Raw genomic sequence first — 4,830 nt, forward strand, 5'->3', positions numbered from 1 at the left:
TTACTTTACTCAGAAGTGTTTCTTTAACACACACCCTTTGCTCCCCTCTGAGTAGGGTGGGGAGGGAATCAGAAGAAGTTTCCTGCTCTTTGTCTGGAGCTGTGCAAGAGCACCAGCCATGGCCAGCAGCGTGTGTGTGTGTGGATGGGAACACCTGGACCCCCTCCCTGGTGCAGAGACCCTCCAGAGACTCGGAGCAGATCCTTGTAGAGTTCTCCTTTCCTTGGCTTTGAGCTGTGACAGTCCTGCTGGGCTCGGAGTGTCCCCATGGAATGCTGTTGCCATGGAACCCTGATGTCCTGGGCCCCTGGAGGTGAGGGATGGCCTGAGCTAAGACAGCCCTAAGACAGGGACAGCCACACCAAGAAACGGGAAAGAAGGAATATTTGCAGCCCAAGGAATGCAGTTCCAACCTACTTGGCTTATTTCCAGTCTCCCAGTGTTTGACTGGGAACTGAGATAAATTTTGCTCCTTTTTAATTGGCAAGTTGGGTATTTCTTGTGTTGATGCAGTAGATTGAAACTTGTGGTACTTTACTTGGCCTCCAAAAGACATCTTACCTGACCTCAGGGAGAAAGAAGGAACAGTCAGGTGGAATTTAAAATGAAAGGAGAATGGGCTTAATCACGATATGTCAAAGCCCAGGACCTTTTTTAAGTGATAAGAACAGGGCAGAGCTGTCACACCCCCTGCCCTGTGCCAGACCCTGTGTCTGAGCTGTCTCCTGCTTCCTCATCACCACGTTGGAAATCTCAGACTCTGGAACCTCACTCATCAAACACAGCTTGTGGCTGAATGTCATCACCTGGTAAAAAATCAGAGCATCTTTGTTCTCTGTTTGAATTAGTTGGGCTCTTTTTAATCCCTTGTTTGTGGCATATTTTGCAAGCACTTTTAGACACTGGGAAAAACAGTATTTATTTCCCAATAAGCTCAGCCTTTTTCATTCTGACAGCATTGATTAGTTTTTCTTCCACTGGTTGTAATGGAGCTTGAAATTTACATTCCATAGGACTTTTTTGTTCTTTGTTTTGATTCTGCTTGTGTTTCTTACCAGTACAATCAGCTGTGCAACTCCAACTCCGGGGTAGAGTGGAGCAGAATAAGGCAAGGTGCCAGAGTTTAGGAAATTATCTTTTAACCAAGTGCCAGAGCTGCTCATCGAGCCCAGCAAGGAGCTCCCTGCAAAACTCTGGTGGGGTTTAAGATATCCAAAATGCCCTGAGATGGTTAATGCTGCGTTAGTGCTTTCTCCTGGCAGCCCTGCTGTGTGAGGCAAGGCTCCTCTATAAATAGCACACTCACAGCACATCAGCTGTGGTTGCAGTTACTGCTTCAGAGCATCCTGATCAAAACTGCCTCTCATTCCCAGCTGGGCTGCTGAGATGCTGTTGTTTCCCAGGTCAGAGCAGCATCCCTGACCACACAGGCGTGGCCCCAGTGCCAAAGCTCCGTGCCCAGGCTGCCCCAGCTGTGCTCAGCACAGCTCTCCCTGCCTGCTCCTCTCATTCACTGCTCTCCCTTAGCCTGGCACTGCCAGAGCAGGGAGGTTCAGCCCTCACTGGGAGTGAATCAAGCACTGGAAATAGAAGCCCGGTGGGGGTGAGGCTGCTCGCTGATTCAGGCTGCAGGATAATCTAAATTAGGAGGCAGATTCTCTGCGTTTGCATGTCTAGGATGAGTAATCCTCAAAGTTATGACTTGGAGGGAACTGTGGCAACTCAGCCCTGAATGCGAAGCTTGGAGGATGCTTTAGGAACCATATGTCATATGCTGCCCTTAGCTGAGAGCAAGCATCTCTGCCCTGGGGATTGTCTGCCCTGGCCATATCTGAGACTAAAATTAGCAGAGTGTTGCATAAATTGTGAGCTGTAGGTTGTCAGGGCTTTGTTGCCTGGCCCATAGCGAGTCGCCCCTGTTTTAATACTCGTTCCCTGTTTCCTCTAAGAAGAGACAACAAACCCAGTGGAGGAGAACCAGAAAAGCCAAAACCCCGTGGTGCTGGGTCTGTCTGGAGGCCTGTAAAGCAATCTGGGATGCTGCTGGGGGTTCAATGTCTAAAGCAGATCACAGGGTTTGGCCTGAGCAGCAGAATGTTGAAGCGATGACATGGAAAGGCCAGGCTGAGTTTTACTGCAGACTGGGGCACGGAACAAGGTCTCAGGAAACAGATGGATTGCTAAGAGAGCAAACAATGAGACAAAGGATTCACATGAAGCCAGCAGAGGCAGGCTGACCAAGCCAAAGCATGTGGACTTGCTTGGCTCTGGCATACAGAATTGGGTTTTTGCTCAGAGACAGAGTGCAAGGCCAAAAGTGCAGCAGAAGGTGTAGTTAACCTGTAGTGTTATGAATTTTTTGATGGGTTCAGGGTCTTCACTGCTGTGCCAACCATTTTCCTTCCCTGCACCACGCTCCAGACCCTTGGATCTCCCACCAGAACTCAGAGTGAGTTGTTAATCACAAGCAACCACAGAGACTGCTGCCAGATCTCTTCCCTGGAGATGGAAACGATGACAGCTCTGGAGTACAATCTGCTCTTCATCGCTGTCAGGAGAAGGACACAAAGTTTGAAGGAGGAAAAACTTGCTTGGTTTGGCTTCAGCCACTTCCTGAACATGCTCACATTTCTCAGGAAGGGCCATCAGGTCTCCAGTTTTGCATCCTGGCTGGAATTCCACACGTAAATTTGCCAAGAAGTGCCTTCAGCAGCACAGCACCTCTTCCTGCTCCAATAACCGAGTCTTTTCCAAGCCATAACCCCACCTTCAGCTTCCTTTTCTATGCTGATCCTATTTTTTTATTGATTCCCATTGGTCCCTCTTGGTATCAAAAGAGATTTCTGGCAACTTTCCATAGGGTAGGAGACACTCCCATTAAATCCAGTTTAAAACTAGATGTGGAAACAACTTGCAACGTACTTGGTATTACTTAAATTAAATTGAAATTAATTGAAAATCGAAATTAAATTAAATTGAAATTACTTAAAGATTTCCTTAGGAACCAGACACTTGAAAAATCCAGCAGGAGAAGGTGTCCTGATGTCAGACCATTCATGTTCAATGCAGCAGAAGGCAAAATTACTGACACAAATTCCACACTGCTGCAAATTACACTTTGTGTATATGCAAGCATCGCCTTCCATGCATGGTTTGGGTTTGGGTTTGTTTAGGCTATGCAATAAAAATAGGCCTCGGGATCTTATTTTTGGTGTATTTTCGACTTACATAAGACAATTAAAATTTTGTTTTTAAAGGAAACATACACAGTAAGCTGCAGATCTTGTGTTTCCAAATAGGTAACACATTGAAGAACTACAGCAGTGTGTTTAGGCACATTTCTGAGGGTCTGACAAAGTAATATGTTAATTATTCTATTTTACAAGTTAAATATAGACAAATGCCTATGTTTTGCTATAAAATCTGGAACACAACTCTATGTAAAACCTGATCAAAACAAACAAAAAGAAATGTTGCTTTTTTTCCCTGCTACTCAGAAAACAAAGGACTTAAAGCAACTTTTACCAATTTAACAGCTCAAAGGATCTCCAAACACTGTTTAAGCCTGTATTTTTATTATTGCTTCATCAGGGCTCTTTTCTTTCCACATTTAGACAAGTCAATACTCTCGTGTACCTCTCTCATGGTCGTTCAGAGAACATTAATTACGGTGTAGTGCTGGGATGGAGCACTGCTGTCTCCTCCTGTGCTGCAAAATCAGCTGCTGGCTCCACATCCAGGGATGGATGGAGGGCTGGTCCTGCTGCAGAGGGAGGAAATGGCATTTGGGGGAAGCAGCAGGAAGAGGAGTATCCTTGTTCCTTCTGTCTCAGGGTGTGCACTAAGACCCAGAGTTATCCCTGCTCTCAGCTGACCTCCTGGGAGGGTCTCGTGTCTTTCTCCCTCTCTTACATCCGTGCCGGGTTTATCTGAATTCCCAAAGCCAAGAGGCTAAAGCAGGCTGGGTGTGCGGTTATCACTATCTAAAAAATAAAATAAAAGCCGTGTAAGCTCCATTTTTTTGAACAAGGTTTGCGTCAGTTGAAGGGGAGCTCTGTCACCTTCCCCAGCCCTGCCATGGACCGAAGTCCTGCTGGTGTCAGCCCCCGGGGACAGAGGCACCTCCCGGCCATCCAAAGGCACATTTCTGAGGGTTTTAACCATGTGACGTGAGAATTATTGTGTTTTACAGGTTAAATATAGACAAATGCTTCTGTTCTGCTATAAAAATTAAAGCAGGATCCTATGTAAAACCAGATCAAAACCACGGACCAATTTAAAATTAATTAAAATTAAAAATAAATGTAAATTTAAAAAAAAACAAACAACAAACCGCATTTTTTGGTGTGGAATGAAATCTGCAACTCGAGCAAGACTGGACTGAGCAGTCCCCCCCAAGCGCCGGGGGAGGGACGGAGGGGTCTCAGCATCCCCCGTGCCGGCCCTTGTGGGGTCTGAGCATCCCTGTACCGACCCTTTCAGAGTCTCAGCATCCCCCGCGCCGGCCTTTGTGGGGTCTGAGCATCCCTGTACCGACCCTTTCAGAGTCTCAGCATCCCCCGTGCCGGCCCTTGTGGTGTCTGAGCATCCGTGTACCAACCCTTTCAGAGTCTCAGCATCCCCCGTGCCGGCCCTTGTGGTGTCTGAGCATCCCTGTACCGACCCTTTCAGAGTCTCAGCATCCCCCGTGCCGGCCCTTGTGGGGTCTGAGCATCCCTGTACCGACCCTTTCAGAGTCTCAGCATCCCCCGTGCCGGCCCTTGTGGTGTCTGAGCATCCGTGTACCAACCCTTTCAGAGTCTCAGCATCCCCCGTGCCGGCCCTTGTGGT

This window comes from Corvus kubaryi, unplaced genomic scaffold (genome assembly GCF_017639235.1).
Source record: "Corvus kubaryi isolate FWS band 111438036 unplaced genomic scaffold, C.kubaryi_AGA036_p1.0 37352, whole genome shotgun sequence".
NCBI classification, from domain to species: domain Eukaryota; kingdom Metazoa; phylum Chordata; class Aves; order Passeriformes; family Corvidae; genus Corvus; species Corvus kubaryi.